Source organism: Artemia sp. Qi Xiang Cuo, chromosome 18 (assembly GCF_049724085.1).
Source record: "Artemia sp. Qi Xiang Cuo chromosome 18, ASM4972408v1, whole genome shotgun sequence".
Classification (NCBI taxonomy): Eukaryota; Metazoa; Arthropoda; class Branchiopoda; order Anostraca; family Artemiidae; genus Artemia; species Artemia sp. Qi Xiang Cuo.
Window position 1 is genome coordinate 59,429 of NC_142811.1, and position 18,341 is coordinate 77,769.

Genomic DNA, 18,341 nt, shown 5'->3' on the forward strand with positions numbered 1-18,341 from the left:
TATCAAGCGTGAAACTACCACAAATCAGCATCGATAAATAAATGAAACCCAAACCGAGCAGAAATTACAATAAATAACCGAGTCAAACTCAAAACGAGCAGAAATTAACGTAAGTTGGGCTCAAAACCCCCCATGCCTTCCCAAGGCCAGAACATAATTTGCACTTTACTGAAAAAAATATAATTTTTTTCACATTTATAACTTTAATAAATCAAATAATATTAAGATTTTGATTACTAAATATCAGTAAATGTATATTAAACTGGCAATGCACATTCATTTTTATTTTTTTCAGTAAAGTGCAAATTATGTTCTGGCCTTGGGAAGGCATAGGTGTTTTGAGTCCAAATTATGTTAATTTCTGCTCGTTTTGAGTTTTAATCGGTTATTTATTGTAATTTCTGCTCGTTTTGGGTTTCATGTATTTATCGATGCTGATTTGTGGCAGTTTTACGCTTCGTAGATTAATTGATTTTATTTTTGCACATTTTTTGTTTAATGTAGTTCTTTACTTTTCTTTGAAAAACTTATTTTGTGGAAATTTTTTTTAAATTAATTTATGTTCGTTTTATATTGACATAGTCTTTTCAGAGAAAAAGAAAATAATACTTTAATTCTTTTCGTTTTTTAAGAATTTATAGTTTGGCCTGCTATTTGTATGCTGGAGAAAAATTTTCAGCAATTTTTAACAACATACCCCCTTTTAAAAATCTAGACACAAATAGTAGTGTTTAATTTAGTTTCATACCTCCTCTAGTTGACCTGAAATGGAAAAATTGATACCATTCGCAAAAAAATCTGTTTACTTTCTTTGATAGCTTGGATACATTTACGCTATTTTGATTTGGTTAAATTTCAAGACCAGAAGCAGCCCCAAAAAGTTTGAACATAATACCCTCAGTCGTTCTTGGGATACTGTTGAGATGCATTATTGGGAATTAGCATTAACACAGTGCATTATGATTTAATCTTATGGCAACATTTAGTTTTTAAAAATAAATTCAAATGGGAGGGTAAGCGTGGGAGGGGGATTAGTCTCCCTCCAATCACTTTCGACTATTAAAAAGGGCCTCAGCCCTTTCTATTTTCAATCGAATGAGCCCGTTTCAAAGTTCCTACGACAACTCCTTTGATACAAAGTGCCCTGGTCTAAACAACAACAATAACAAAAAAAACATTATATCCACATCGATCTTACTATAAAAATGTCAAGCCTTCCAATTACTTTCGACTATTAAAAATGGCACTTGGCCTTTCGAATTCAATTTGAATGAGCCTTTTTCGAGTTTCTACGACAACACTTCCTATAAACACATTATATGGCCCCAGAGCATAAATTACAACTCTTACCCTAAGGGCTGTGAGGGTGGTTGTCATCCTCTAAGACCTAATTTCAAGAACTGTCAACTACGTTATACAAAATGGCTATCTCAAAATTTTGATTGCATGTGTCTGGGAAAATGGCGGGCGTGAGAGGGGCGTTAGTCTTTCTCCAATCAGTTTCAACTATTAAAAAAGGCACTAGCCCTTTCAATTTCCACTCAAATGAGCCCTTTTGAAGTTTCTACGACAACGCTTTGAACAAAAACCTTATATGCCCTTATATAACCTTATATAAACTTATATAACCTTATAAAGGACTTTCTACTACGTTGAACAAAATGGCTATCTGAAAATTTTGATTGGATGTGTTGGGGGAATGGTGGACGTGAGAGAGGGATTAGTTACCGTCCAACCACTTTCAACTATTAAAAAGGGTACTATTCTCTCAATTTCCAATTGAATGAGCCCCTTTTGAAGTTTTTACGACAACTCTATCATTAAAAACCTTATATGGCCCCTGGGCATAACTTAAAACCTTTGCCCTGGGGACTCTCGGGGGTTTGTCATTCTTAAATACATAATTACCAGAACTTTTAACTACGTTGAACAAAATGCCTATCTCTAAGCTTTGATTTAATGTGTTTGGGGAAATGGAGGGAGTGAGAGGGGGTTAATTACTCTCCACTCACTTTCGACTATTAAAAAGGGTAATTTCAATTTCCAATCAAATGAGCCCCTTTTGAAATTTCTACAACAACTTTCTATATAAACCCTATATGCCCCCAGGGCACAAATTGCAACTCTTGCACTGAAAGCTCTGATGGGGTTTTTATCCTAAAGATCTAATTACCAGAACTTTCGACTACGTTGAACAAAATGGATATCTCAAAATTTTGATTGGATGTGTTTGGGGAAATGGTGGGCGTGAGAGGGGGGTTAGTTGCCCATGTCAATAAAAACCTTATATGCCCCAAGGGCATAACTTGTAACCCTTGCCCCGAAGACTATGGGGAGAGTGTCCTGCTCAAAGGTATAATTTCCTGAACTTTAAACTTCGTGGAACAAAATGGCTATCAAGAAATTTTGATCGGATATGTTTGGGGAAATGCTGGGCGTGGAAGGGGTGTTTGTTGTCTTCCAATCACTTCGACTATTAAAAAGGGCACTAGCCATTTCAATTTCCAATCGAATGAGTTCATTTTTAAAGTTTCTACGACGAAGCGTTCAGTAAAAGCCTTATATGCCCCCAGGGCATAACTTATAACCCTTGCCCTGAGGGCTGTGGGGGAGTGTCCTCCTCAAGAACATAATTTCTATCTGGAAATCCAAAACACTGAATAAAATGGCTATCTAAAAATTTTGATTGGATGTGTTTGGGGAAATCGTGGGCGTGAGAGGGGGGTTAGTTGCCCATTTCAATAAAAACCTTATATACCCCCAGGGCATAACTTATAACCCTTGCCCTGAAGACTCTGGGGATAGTGTCCTGCTCAAAGGTATAATTTCCTGAACTTTAAACTTCGTGGAACAAAATGGCTATCAAGAAATTTTGATCGGATATGTTTGGGGAAATGGTGGGCGTGGAAGGGGTGTTTGTTGCCTTCCAATAACTTCCGACTATTAAAAAGTGCACTAGTCATTTCAATTTCCAATCGAATGAGTCATTTTTGAAGTTTCTACGACGAAGCGTTCAGTAATTGCCTTAAAAGCCCCCTAGGCATAACCTATAATCCTTGCCCTGAGGGTTTTGGGGGGAGTTTCCACCTAAAGAACATTGTTTCTACCTGGCAATCCACAACACTGAATAAAATTGCGAGTTACAAAATTTTATTGCATGTGTTTGGGGAACAGGTGGGCGAGAGAGGGGGGCTAGTTGCCCTCAAATCAATTTCTATTATCAAAAAGGGCAGTAGACCTATGAATTTCAAATCCAATGAACCCTTTTTCAAGTTTCTACGACAAAGATTTCAATGAAAACTTATATGCCCCCAGGGCATAACTTATAACCCTGGCTCTGAAGACTATGGGGGGAGTGTCCTTCTCGAAATTAGAATTTTCTGAACATTAACTGTGTGGAACAAACTGGCTCTCTCCAAATTTCGATTACATGTTTTTGTGGTAATGGTGAGCGTGGGAGGGGTCTTAGTTGTCTTCCAATCACTTTCAACCTTTAAAAAGGGCACTAACCATTTCAATTTCTAATCAAATGAGCCCTTTTTGAAGTTTCTACGATAATGCGTTCTATAAGAACTTTACATTCCCCCAGGGCATAACTTACAACCCTTGTCCTGAGGGCTGTGAGGAGGTTGTCATCCTCAAAGACCTAATTTCCAGAACTTAAAACTACGTTGAACAAAATTGCTATCTCAAAATTTGATTTGATGTGTTCGTGGGAATGATGGGCGGGGGGGGCTAGTTGCCCTCCAATCACTTTCGACTATTAAAAAGGGTACTAGCCCTTTGAATTTCCAATCGAAGGAGCCTGTTTTGAAGTTTCTACAACTACGCCTTCTATAAAAACCTTATATGCCCCCAGGCCATAACCTAAAACCCTTGCACTGAGGGTTGTGAGGGAGTGTCCTCTTGAAAAACATATTTTCTATCTGGAAAACAACTACGCTGAACAAAAGGGAAATCTCAAAATTTTGATTGGATGGGTTTTGGGGAATGATGGGCATGGGGGGGCTAGTTGCCCTCCAATCACTTTCGACTATTAAAAAGGGCACTAGCCCTTTGAATTTCCAATCGAATGAGCCTGTTTTGAAGTTTCTACGACATATAAAAACCTTTTATGCCCCCAGGGTATAACTTAAAACCCTTTTTCTGAGGGTTGTGGGGGAGTGTACTCCTCAAAAACATATTTTCTATCTGGAAATCAACTACGCTGAACAAAATGGCTGTCTGAAAATTTTGATTGGATGTGTTTGGGGGAGTGATGGGCTTGGGGGGGGGATAGTTGCCCTCCAATCACTTTCGACTATTAAAAAGGGTACTAGCCCTTTGAATTTCCAGTCGAATGAGCCTGTTTTGAAGTTTCTACGACAACACCTTCTATAAAAACCTTACATGCCCCCAGGGTATAACTTAAAACCCTTGCCCTGAGGGTTGTGGGGGAGTGTCCTCCTCAAAAACATATTTTCTATCTGGAAATCAACTGCGCTGACCAAATGGCTATCTCAAAATTCTGATTGGATGTGTTTGGGGGAATGATGGTCGTTGGGGGGGGCTAGTTGCCCTCCAATTACTTTCGACTATTAAAAAGGGCACTAGCCACTCCCATTTCCAATCGAATGAGCCCTTTTCGAAGTTTCTACGACAACTCCTTCGATACGAAGTGCCCGGGTGGAGAAAAAAAACACATTGGGCCCACATCGTTCTTTACTTCGGCAGCGCTAGCGCGCTGCCTATGATTATTTTAGAAATAAACTTGCCTATTAAATTTATTTCATATGGGAAAACTTTGGCTCTGGGAAACTTAGCGGAAGATACTCAATACTTTTTCAAAATGTATATATATTAAATTTGAGTAAATATAATTAATAAAAATCAAAGAGAGGATTAGTGTCTATAGTAGACAACTAGTAAGTTGGCTACTAGTTTCACACTTGCTTGCACTATTTACAAGTAATATTTGACTAATCTTAACGAGTAAAAGAAACTGCCGAAACCTCTAAAAAAAAGTACCTAGATCTCTACCTCTTGGATGGTATGGAAAAGAGGTTTTTTTAAAATATAATACACAATATATGTGAATTTTATAAATGTAAACCACGGGCTCTAAGGGAGGCTTAGTGGACCATACTAAAGATTTTTTTTAAAAACATACATTTATAAAATTTGGCTTAATAAGAACTTGTTTTATTTAAAACAATTAAAAACAATTTTTGAAATTTTCGAAAATTGTTTTTAATGAAAATTAATCAGAGGATTAGTGGCTAATGGCGATACTTAAAAAAAACTCACCTTGACCTCTACCTCCTGGGTGGTGTGGAGGTCGTTTGAAAAAATGATTTTCTTTGAAATTTTTTTTAGCTTGTATAAACATTGCAAAAAAAAAGAAGGCTTAAAAAGAGAATAAGGAGGTTTTATAAAAAAAAGAAGTGAATCGGGAAGAGCTGAAACCAATCAGGAATCAAGTTGCACTTTACTTCATCCTTTTAAAGACATTGGAAAAAACCCGAGACGAAGGTGACGGCAACGTTCTTCTGTTCCAAAGACACAATCGCGATGAAATTTCCTACGTTGCCGCACCTGCCAGCAAGTTATTGTTTATTCCTGCGACTAGTGTGACCGCAGAAAGACTATTTTTGGGGGTAGGCCTGATAGTGACTATGATAGTGACTTAGAAAAGAAATGGCCTCAATCCACACAGAGTGGATAAGTTAATTTTCATTCACGATAACTATAGCCTCATCCCGCAGTTCTAATATACTTCTGAAGTTTGCCTGAAGGAGTTTTTTTTCGACGCACTAATATTCAAAGATAAATGATGAATTCTGTGATACGGTATTCGAAGTTTTGTATACAGTAATTTTCGAGAAATAAAAATACCAGCTTTACCAGCTTTCTACTTCTCTTGATGAATAATGAATAAGGCCAGCGTCCAGCCAGCGACTCGCAAAGTTTTTAGCTCATGAATAGGTAGAATATCTTGTAAATAAAAATTGGATTTGAGGAAAACTAAAATCTATTCTATAAATCTTATACAACAACTTTCTATATAAACCTTATATGCCCCCAGGGCATAACTTAAAACCCTTGCATTGAGAGTTCAGAGGGGCTTATCATCCTAAAAGACCTCATTTTCAGAACTTTCACCTACGCTGAACAAAATGCATATCTCATAATTTTGATTTGATGTGTTTTGGAAAATTGGGGGCGTGTTAGGGCCGCTAGTCGCTATCCAATCACTTTCAATTATTAAAAAAGGCACTAGCCCTTTCAATTTCCAATTGAATGAGCCCTTTTGAAGTTTCTACGACAACGCTTTCAATAAAAGCTTTATATGCCCCCAGGGCATAACTGACAACCCTTGCACTGAGGGCTCTGAGGGGGTTATCATCCTATAAGACACAATATCCGGAACTTTGAACTGAGTCGAATAAAATGGATGTCTCGAAATTTTAATTCGATGTGTTTGGGAAAATGATGGGCGTGAGAGAGGCTTTAGTCGCTATCCAATCATTTCCAACTATTAAAAAATGCACTAGGCCTTTCAATTTCGGATTGAATGAACCCGTTTGAAGTTTCTACGACAACGCTTTCAATAAAGCTTTATATGCCCCCAGGGCATAACTTACAACCCTTTCCCTGAGGGTTGTGGGGGGAGGGGTTGTCATCCTTAAAGACCTAATTACCAAAACTTTCAACTACGTTGAATAAAATGGCTATCTGAAAATTTTGATTGGATGTGTTTGGGGAAAAGGTGGGCGTGAGAGGGGGGTGATTTGCCCTCAAATCACTTTCGACTATTCAAAAGGGTACTAGTCCTTTGAATTTCAAATCGAATGAGCCCTTTTTCAAGTTTCTACGACAAAGATTTCAATAGAAACCTTATATGCCACGAGGGCATAACTTATAATCCTTGCCCCGAGGGTTGTGGGGGAGTGTCCTCCTGAAAAATATATTTTCTATCTGGAAATCAACTACGCGTAACAAAATGGCCATCTCAAAATTTTGGTTTTATGTGTTTGGGGTAATAACGGGCGTGGGGGGGGGGGTAGCTAGTTGCCCTCCAATCATTTTCGACTATTGAAAAGAGTACTAGCCCTTTGAATTTCCAATCGAATGAGCCTGTTTTGAAGTTTCTACGACTACGCCTTCTATAAAAACTTTAAATGCCCCCAGGGCATAACTTAAAACCCTTGCCCTGAGGGGTGTGGGGGCGGGGGCGTGTCTTCCTCAAAAATATATTTTCTATCGGGAAATCAACTACGCTGAACAAAATGGCTATCTCAAAATTTTGATTGGATGTGTTTGGGGGAATGATGGGCGTGGGGAGGGGCTAGTTGCCGTCCAATCACTTTCGACTGTTAAAAAGGTACTAGCGCTTTGAATTTCCCATCGAATGAGCCTGTTTTGAAGTTTCTACGACAAAGCCTTCTATAAAAACCTTATATGCCCCCAACGCATAACTTAAAAACCCTTGCCCTGAGGGTTGTGGGGGCGTGTCCTCCTCAAAACATATTTTCTATCTGGAAATCAACTACGCTGAACAAAATGGCTATCTCAAAATTTTGATTGGATGTGTTTGGGAGAATGATGGGCGTGGGGAGGGGGGGAAAAGTTGCCCTCCTATCACTTTCAACTATTAAAAAGGGTACTAGCCATTTCAATTTCCAATCGAATGAGCCTGTTTTGAAGGTTCTACGACAACGCCTTCTATAAAAACCTTATATGCCCCCAGGGCATAACTTAAAACCCTTGCCCTGAGGGTTGTGGGGGGGTGTCCTCCTCATAAACATATTTTCTATCTGGAAATCAACTACGCTGAACAAAATGGCTATCTCAAAATTTTTATTGGATGTGTTTGGGGAAATGATTGGCGTGGGAGGGGGGCTAGTTGCCCTCCAATCATTTTCAACTATTAAAAAGGGCACTAGCTCTTTGAATTTCCAATCGAATGAGCCTGTTTTGAAGTTTCTATGACAAAGCCTTCTATAAAAACCTTTATGCCCCTAGGGCATAACTTAAAACCCTTGCCCTGAAGGTTGCGGGGGAGTGTCCTCCTCAAAATTTTGATTGGATGTGTGTTGGGGAATGATGGGCGTGGGGGGGGGGGGGGGGGCTAGTTACCCTCCAATCACTTTCGACTATTAAAAAAGGCACTAGCCACTCCAATTTCCAATCGAATGAGCCCTTTTCGAAGTTTCTACGACAACTCCTTCGATACGAAGTGCCCGGGTGGAGAAAAAACACATTGTGCCCACATCCTTCTTTACTTAGGCAGTGCTAGCGCGCTGCTCATGAGTGGGTATCGGTCATGAAAGTTCATGAAAGTCACCATCTAGTAGTGTCAAGGGTTAATTTAAAGCTGAAATATCGGAAGGGTACCTACCTCCCCGGAAGTTATGCTGTTGGTAGACTCCAGGATAAGAATCTGAGAGACACTTTCCAGGAACAGTTGAATACTAAACTTCAGAGTTTAAAATTTGATAATGTGGAAGATGGTTGGAATAATTTTAGAAAAATAATTTATGAAGTTGCTAAAGGTGTCTTAGGGAAGAAAGCTAGTACTGTAGCTAAGAATATTAGTGAAAAAGCTTTATGTTTGATGGAAAGGAGACAGGACTTGTACAAGTATTACCTAAGTGATAGATCATATGATAACAAAAGGAATGTAAATAAAGTGGAGAAAGCATTATAATATAAACTAAGGAGGTGTGAAATGGAGACTTGACTTGACTTACTTGACTTAAGGCTCCTGCCGAGGGTTCGGCGTAGAGAACGATGAGACTAGGCACCTCCAGGTTGACCTATCACTTGCCAGGATCGCAGCTTCTTGAACTGGGATGTGGGCTCGGGGGAGGAATTCATCGGCTTTGTCTTTCCACCTAGTGGGTGGGCGTCCTCTGGATCGCTTCCATCCGTGTAGGGTGGGGTCGAAGTCGAATGCGACCCGTGCTGGGGCTTGCATGGCATGCGAAGGAGGTAGCCATACCACCGAACAGTACACTGGGTGACCTGCGTCGAGAAAGGAGTTTGAGCCGTACGTGACAGGAGAGTCTGGTTGCTAACGAAGTCAGTCCAGTGAAGTCTTTTGATTCTTCGGAGATGTTTCGTCTGAGCGACATCGACGGCGCTGAGGATAGATTTTCCAGCTGGCCACGTCTCCGCTCCATACAGCAGGACGGTGCTGACTGACGTATTGTAAATGCGCATTTTGGTCTTGCGGCTTATGTTTGGCTTTCGCCACATGCTGCTAAGCCTCCCAACAAGTGCTGAAACTTTGGTAATTCGGGATGTAAGCTCTTTTGTGATCAAGCCATCATTCGACAGGATAAATCCCAGGTAAGTAAAGTCTTCAACCACATCTACTCGGTTGCTTCCGATGTTGACTGTGTGAAATGGAGGCCATGGGTAAAATTGTCGAGGATCTGGAAGATGCATCTAGGCGGCAAAATAGTAAAATATTGTACTGACTTGTTAACCATTAGACAGGTAGGAGTCGATGCAAATTTGGTCAATCTAAAGACAGGATTTGGGCCATAGATAGTGACAAGGAACAAACTAAATAAAGAGTGTGTGAACATTTTAAGAAATTTTTTAACCGAAATATGGTTACAGGAAAAGATATAGAGGAAAATAAAAAAGTTTGTGATACATTGGATGAGAAGGAAGGTTTGTTCTGTGAGGAGGAATTAGCGACAATACTAAAAGGACTAAAAAATAATAAGGCTCCAGGTGCTGATAGGGTGGTAAATGAGTTTCTTAAATATGGTGGCTCTGAGTTTACAAATAAGTTACTGAAGATTATGAATATGATTTTTGAAATAGGGGAGGTACCTAACGATTCTAGGAAAACCTTAATTAAGCCACTTTATAAGAAAGGTGATAAAAGTGAGTGTGGTAATTATCGAGGCATTAGTCTGGTCTCTGTAAATAGTAAATTACTTAGTGATATGATGCTTTTTAGACTGAGACATGCCGTAGACAAAGCTTTAAGAGAAGAACAGTGCGGCTTTTGAAAAGGTAGAGGATGTGTCGAGCAAATTTTCCCTCTTAGGTTAATAATTGAGAAGTGCCTAAGTTTTCAAACACCTTTGGTCCTCAGTTTTATAGATTATGAGCAAGTGTTTGATTCTGTTCATAGAAGATCTTAAGTAAAGGTTTTATCCTTGTATGGTATACCAGACAAATACATTAAAGTGATTAGTGCTATGTATGAGAATAACACTGCTGCGGTTAAGGTAGGAAATAAGGTTAGCAGCTGGTTTTGTATTAAATCGAGAGTTAAGCATGGTTGTGTTCTATCCCCCTTTATATCGATTATTTTGATGAACTTCGTCTTAAGGAGCACATAAAAGGCAATGGGAAACCACGGAATCAAGTGGGGATGAAAAATTCTCCTTGACCTAGACTATGCTGATGATTTAAGCATTCTAGATGAAAGTTTGAGCAAAATGATTGAAGTTTTAGAGGTTTTGCGAGTTCAGGGTGCTAGAATAGGTTGGAAAATTAATGTTAAGAAGACTAAGTCACTAAGACTAGGAATAAGTGAAGATGAAAAGGTGAAGTTGTGTAATGAAAAGATTGATCAGGTGGACAGCTTCACTTACCTTAGTAGTATTATTAGTAAAGATGGTGGGAGCAGTGAAGATGTCAAAAGTAGGATAGTCAAGGCTCAAGTAGTTTTTTCACGGTTAAAAAAAAGTTTGGAAGAATAGGAAGATAAGTCTGTAAACCAAGATTAGAACATTAGAAGCTACAGTGATGACATTTATCAAATAAAGCTCTGAAGCATAGACACTTAGAAAAGCGGATGCAGATTTGCTAGATGTTTTCCAGAAAAATTGCTTAAGGATTGTTCTGGGTACCCGGCTGACTGACCGTATTTCAAACAATAGGCTATACGAAAAACGTGGTTCAATACCGCTCTCTAGGGCTATAATGAAAGAAAGGTTGAGGTGGCTAGGGCGCGTTGTGCGGATGAAGGATTAAAGATTTCCGAAGATTGTTCTTTTCGGCCAGCCGTCTAGGGATAAACGAAAAGCAGGCCATCTTCGTCTAGGGTGGTAGGACGTCGTAGAGAAAGATTTAAAGGAAATGGGAACTTCATGGGCGGGTGTAAAAAGGGAGGCTTTGAATAGATTGGGATGGAGGAGGAGCGTGCGTAGCTGTGTTTGCCTCGGGCGGCTTGGTGCTGCGGTGAGTTGTTAGTAGTAGTAGTTATTGAAGAAAATCAATCAACAAATCACCAAAATAGAGTGATTTTTTTAACTGAGTGGCTGGCAACCCTCAAAAACTGGTGTTCAGCAAAATATTTGATTTTGAATAGCGTGCTATATACTGAAGAAAATCAGCCGTTTAAGGTTATTAATTGTAATAAGTTTATGGTTTAAAGATTTTGCTCATATATCATGTTTGGATGAAAAAATGAATCTTATTGTGTGAGAATAGGCCAACTTACCAGTTAGCCTGCACAAGGGTTACCTAAAGCATGTCTGTACCAGGGGTTGACCACTTATAAAATAAAAGTAGTACTGCTAAATTTCATGTTTTAATCTCTTTCGAGTAAAATTCTAGGGTAAAATTCTACTTTAGTTACTTTTGGCTATCTTGGAAAGGGGTTGGGTTAGGAAAATGAAACTTTCAGGGATGGATGTACATGCTAAGGTTTGTCCCTGGAAGGTACTTTGAAGTACCTACCTCCGCTCATCCCCCCTCTATATAATGGTAAATTACTGCACATTACTAGTTGATTTTAACTCATATTTCATCCTCTAGTACTATCATAAATATAAATCACTGCTTACCTTACACAACTTCTGCTTTTAACCTGGTTCATTAAAATATATTCCAAACTCCTATTTAAATCCTAAGCCATTTAATTTTCAACCCATGCTGACTTTCTTTATGGTATATGAAACCAGCTTTGTTGTGATGTCACACTTGCCTTATCAGAAATCCTTACCCTTAAGGGTAGCAGGCACATGCCAAACAACTCTGTTGATAAGACCATTTAAACTGTAGCCTATTAATTAAGGAAAGGATTTGACAACAGAGACCAGTAAAAATAACCTAATCTTTTTTAGAGGACAATTTATGTCATGGGAAGATGTTTTTGAAATCCCCCTTCCCCCCAAACTCAAAATTTTCAAAAATTCTACTTTAGAAGCTTTTTAAATATTTCTAAAGCACTAATAGATAGAGTGCTAAAAACATCAGAATTGACTTCAGAGGACACATTATATCACAGGAAGATGTTTTTGAAATCCCCCCTCCCCCCAAACTCAAAAATTTTCCAAAATTCTATTTTAGAAGCTTTTAAAATATTTTAAATATTTCTAAAGCGCTACTACATAGAGCGCTACAGACATCAGAATCAACTTTAGAGGACAAATTATGTCATGGTAATATGTTTTTGAAATCCCCCGTCCCCCCAAACTCAAAAATTTTCAAAAATTCTAATTTAGAAGCTTTTTAAATATTTCTAAAGCACTAAAAGATAGAGTGCTAAAAACATCAAAATCGACTTCAGAGGACACGTTATATCACGGGAAGAGGTTTTTGAAATTCCCCTTCCCCCAAACTAAAAATTTTCTAAAATTCTACTTTAGAAGCTTTTAAAATATTTCTAGAGTACTAAAAGATAGAGTGCTAAAAACATCAGAATCGACTTCAGAGGACACGTTATATCACGGGAAGAGGTTTTTTAAATCCCCCTTCACCCCAAACTCAAAATTTTCTAAAATTCTACTTTAGTAGCTTTTTAAATATTTCTAAAGCACTAATACATAGAGTGCTAAAAACAACATAATCGACTTCAGAGTACACGTTATAACACGGGATGAGGTTTTTAAAATCCCCCTCCCCCCAAACTCAAAATTTTCCAAAATTTTACTTTCGAATCTTTTTTACATATTTCTAATGCGCTAAAAGAAACAGTGATAAAAACATCAGAATCTACTTCAGAGGACAAGTTATATCATGGGAAGAGGCTTTAGAAATCCCCTACCCCCCAAACTCAAAATTTTCTAAAATTCTACTTTAGTAGCTTTTTAAATATTTCTATAGCAATAAAAAATACAGTACTAAAAATATCAGAATCGACTTCAGAGGACACGTTATATCACAGGACGATTTTTTTGACATCCCCCCTCCCCCCAAACGCACAATTTGTCACAATTCTAGTGTAGAAGCGGTTTAATTATGTTAAATTTTTCTAAAGCTCTACGACATAGAGAGCTAAAGACATCAGAATCAACTTTAGAGGACAATTTATTTCATGGGAAGATGTTTTTGAAATCCCCCTTCCCCCCAAACTCAAAATTTTCAAAAATTCTACTTTAGGAGCTTTTTAAATATTTCTAAAGCGCTAATAGATAGAGAGCTAAAAACATCAAAATCGACTTCAGAGGACACTTTATATCACGGGAAGAGGTTTTTGAAATCACCCTTCCCCCCAAACTCAAAATTTTCTAAAATTCTACTTTAGAAGCTTTTAAAATATTTCTAAAGTATTAAAAGATACAGTGCTAAAAAAATCAGAATCAACTTCAGAGGGCACTTGATATCACGGGAAGAGGTTTTTAAAATCCCCCTTCTCCCCAAACTCAAAATTTTATAAAATTCTACTTGAGGAGATTTTTAAATATTTCTAAAGAACTAAGACATAGAGTGCTAAAAACAACAGAATCGACTTCAGAGGACACGTTATATCACGGGAAGAGGTTTTTAAAATCCCCCTTCCCCCAAACTCAAAATTTTCTAAAATTCTACTTTAGAAGCTTTTAAAATATTTCTAAAGTATTAAAAGATACAGTGCTAAAAACATCAGAATCGACTTCAGAGGGCACGTTATATCACGGGTAGAGGTTTTTTAAATCACCCTTCTCCCCAAACTCAAAATTTTCAAAAATTATAATTTAGTAGATTTTTAAATATTTCTAAAGCAATAACAGATACAGTGCTAAAAACATCAGAATCGCCTTCAGAGGACACTTTATAACACGGTAAGAGTTTTTTTAAATCCCCCTTCTCCCCAAACTAAAAATTTTCCAAAATTGTAATTTAGAATATTTTTTAAATATTTCTAAAGCTCTAAAAGATACAGTGCTAAAAACATCAGAATCGACTTCAGAGGACACGTTATATTACGAGAAAAGCTTTTAAAATCCCACTTCCCCCTAAACACAAAATTTTCAAAAATTGTAATTTAGGAACTTTTTAAATATTTCTAAAGCGCTAAAACATACAGTGCTATAAAGATCAGAATCTACTTCAGAGGACACGTTATATCACGGGAAGAGGTTTTTAAAATCCTCCTTCCCCCCAAACTCAAAATTTTACAAAATTCTACTGTAGAATATTTTAAAATATTTCTAAATCTCTAATAGATAGAGTGCTAAAAACATCAAAATCAAGTTCAGAGGACACGTTATATCACGGGAAGAGGTTTTTAAAATCCCCCTTCCTCCCAAACTAAAAATTTTCTAAAATTCTACTTTATGAGCTTTTTAAATATTTCTAAAGCTCTAAAACATAGAGTGCTACAAACATCAGAATCATCTTTAGAGGACAAATTATATTATGGAAAGATGTTTTTGAAATCCCCCGTCCCCCCACACTCAAAATTTTCCAAAATTCTACTTTAGAAGCTTTTTAAATATTTCCAAAGCACTAATAGATAGAGCGCTACAAATATCGGAATCGACTTCAGAGGACAAATTATGTTATGTGAAGATGTTTTTGAAATCCCCCTTCCACCCAACTCAAAATTTTCCAAAATTTTGCTTTTGAATTTTTTTTAAATATTTCTAAAGCGCTAAGACATAGAGTGCTACAAACATCAGAATCAACTTTAGAGGATAAATTATCTTATGGGAAGATGTTTGTGAAATCCCCCGTCCCCCCAAACTCAAAATTTTCTAAAATTCTACTTTAGGAGCTTTTTAAATAATTATAAAGCACGAATAGCAATAGCGCTAAAAACATCATAAACGACTTCAGAGGACACTTTATATCACGGGAAGAGGTTTTTAAAATCCCCCTTCCCCCCAAACTCAAAATTTTCCAAATTTTTACTTTAGAAGCTTTTTTAAATATTTCTAAAGCGCTAAGACATAGAGAGCTAAAAACATCAGAATCTACTTGAGAGGATAATTTATGTTATGTGAAGATGTTTTTGAAATCCCCCTTCCCCCCAAACTCAAAATTTTCCAAAATTCTACTTTAGAAGCTTTTTAAATATTTTTAAAGCGCTAAGACATAGAGCGCTACAAACATCAGAATCGGCTTCAGAGGACACGTTATATCACAGGAAGAGGTTTTTAAAATCCCCCTTCCCCCAAACTCAAAATTTTCCAAAATTTTACTTTCGAAGCTTTTTTACATATTTCTAATGTGCCAAAAGAAACAGTGCTAAAAACATCAGAATCAACTTCAGAGGATACGTTATATCACGGGAAGAGGCTTTTAAAATCCCCGTCCCCCCACCCTCAAAATTGACTAAAATTCTACTATATTATATTTTTATATTGTTATACATCAATAAAACAGCTTTTACTCAACACCTTAGAATAATCGTCATATTACCCGTTCCATATAATTAAGATGTTTGTGAACTCCCCCCTCCCCCCAAACTCAACTTTTTGCAATGTTGTACTTTAGACGCGTGTTAATTATTTTTAATTTTTCTTATGCGCTATGACATCCAGAGCTACAGACATCAGAATCAACTTTAGAGGACAATTTATGTCATGGGAAGATGTTTTTGAAATCCCTCTTCCCCCCAAACTCAAAATTTTCTAAAATTCTACTTTAGAAGCTTTTTAAATATTTCTAAAGCACTAATAGATAGAGTGCTAAACACATCACAATCAACTTAAGAGGACACGTTATCTCACGGGAAGAGGTTTTTTAAATCACCCTTCACCCCAAACTCAAAATTTTCTAAAATTCTACTTTAGAAGCTTTTAAAATATTTCTAAAGTATTAAAAGATACAGTGCTAAAAACATCAGAATCGACTTCAGAGGACACGTTATATCACGGGTAGAGGATTTTAAAATCCCCCTTCTCCCCAAACTCAAAATTTTTTAAAATTCTACTTTAGTAGATTTTTATATATTTATAAAGCAATAAAAGATAGAGTGCTAAAAACATCAGAATCGACTTCAGAGGACACGTTATATCACGGGAAGAGGTTTTTTAAATCCCCCTACCCCCAAACTCAAAATTTTCCAAAATTTAACATTCACATATTTTTTTACATATTTCTAAAGATCTAAAAGATAAATTGCTCAAAACATCAGAATCGACTTCAGAAGACACGTTATATCACGGGAAGAGGTTTTTTAAATCACCCTTCACCCCAAACTCAAAATTTTCTAAAATTCTACTTTAGAAGCTTTTAAAATATTTCTAAAGTATTAAAAGATACAGTGCTAAAAACATCAGAATCGACTTCAGAGGGCACGTTATATCACGGGAAGAGGTTTTTAAAAACCCCCTTCTCCCCAAACTCAAAATTTTCTAAAATTATACTTTAGGAGATTTTTAAATATTTCTAAAGCACTAAGACATAGAGTGCTAAAAACATCAGAATCGACTTCAGAGGGCACGTTATATCACGGGAAGAGGTTTTTAAAATCCCCCTTCTCCCCAAACTCAAAATTTTCCAAAATTTTACTTTCGAAGATTTTTTACATATTTCTACATCTCTAATAGATACATTGCTAATAACATCAGAATCGACTTCAGAGGACACGTTATATCACGAGAACAGCTTTTAAAATCCCACTTCCCCCTAAACTCAAAATTTTCAAAAATTCTACTTTAGGAGCTTTTTAAATATTTCTAAAGCGCTAAAACATAGAGTGCTAAAAACATCAAAATCGACTTCAGAGGACACGTCATATCATGGGAAGAGGATTTTAAAATCCTCCTTCCCCCCAAACCCAAAATTTTTCAAAATTCTACTTTAGAAGCTTTTAAAATATTTCTAAAGCACTAATAGATAGAGTGCTAAAAACATCATACTCGACTTCAGAGGACACGTTATATCACGGGAAGAGGCTTTTAAAATCCCCCTTCCCCCCAAACTCAAAATTTTCTAAAATTCTACTTTAGGAGCTTTTTAAATATTTATAAAGCGCTAAGACATAGAGCACTACAAACATCAGAATCAACTTTAGAGGACAAATTATATTATGGGAAGATGTTTTTGAAATCCCCCTTCCCCCCAAACTCCAAATTTTCCAAAAATCTACTTTAGAAGCTTTTTAAATATTTTCAAAGCACTAATAGATAGAGCGCTACAAATATCGGAATCGACTTCAGAGGACAAATTATGTTATGGGAAGATGTTTTTGAAATCCCCCTTCCCCCAAACTCAAAATTTTCCAAAATTTTGCTTTTGAAGTTTTTTTAAATATTTCTAAAGCTCTAAGACATAGAGTGCTACACACCTCATACTCCACTGGAGATGATAAATGATGTTAGGGGAAGATGTTTGTGAATATGAAGCGCTAAGACATAGAGCACTACAAACATCAGAATCAACTTTAGAGGACAATTTATGTTACGGGAAGATGTTTTTTATGTCATGGGAAGATGTTTTTGAAATACCCATTGAAATTTTGACAAAACAACATTTTACCTTAATTTTCAGTTATCAGTTTCTTTTTCTCTGGCTTTAGTTCTGAAAATGCAATTTAAGTTATTTGAGCAGAATTTTAAGCCATATCAATGTTTTATTTCCAAAATTTTGGAAATGTATTTGCATATATTTAAAACCTTATAAGTTGGGATTGAGCATATTTTTGAAGCTGAAAACATTTTTGTTGTACTTCATTTAAACAGAAGATCTATTTTGCAAGGTTCCGTTGCTATAACTCACAAATTTTTAAAGTTTATTCAAAGTTTTAGAAATCCCCCTTACCCTTCATCCCATTCCCCCTTCATACTCTAAAATCTGGTTGATAATTTGAAAAGCCTTATTTTCCACGGGGGTATTTTTTGGGGGGGAGGGGGATTTTCCGTGAGGGTATTTCCCGTGGGGGGGGGGATATTTTCTGCGGGGAGGTATTTTCCGGGGGGAATTTCCGGTGGGTATTCGCCAAGAACCACAAATTTGATGGTATGAGTTTTATTAAAATCTTTTACTTTTAGGGGTTGTTTCCCCCTTTTACAAAACTCAGACAAATTTGTTAGACATGCAATTTATCAACCAGATTTTAGAGTATTATTCCGGTGCAACACGTTGCAACGAAATGGTCAGCTTAGATTAGTATAAGCAGGGGCACCGCGAGCAGGTTGCTGACCACCGCGCCCCCCCACCCCCGCCCCCCGCTATCA

The 18,341-nt window shown here is 37.1% G+C and overlaps 1 protein-coding gene across 2 annotated transcripts in view; it reads left to right on the top strand.

The window, feature by feature from the left end:
- The first annotated feature begins 11,289 nt into the window (after positions 1 to 11,289).
- LOC148941093 (high affinity copper uptake protein 1-like) overlaps positions 11,290 to 18,341 on the top strand; it is a 109,936-nt gene continuing 102,884 nt past the window's right edge. Inside the window, exon 1 of one of the 2 annotated variants that reach the window (XM_089104522.1) lies at positions 11,290 to 11,354. The gene's annotated coding sequence lies outside the window, so the exon portion shown is untranslated. Of the gene's footprint in view, positions 11,365 to 18,341 lie in introns of both variants that reach the window. The other variant, XM_089104521.1, reaches the window with a different exon arrangement.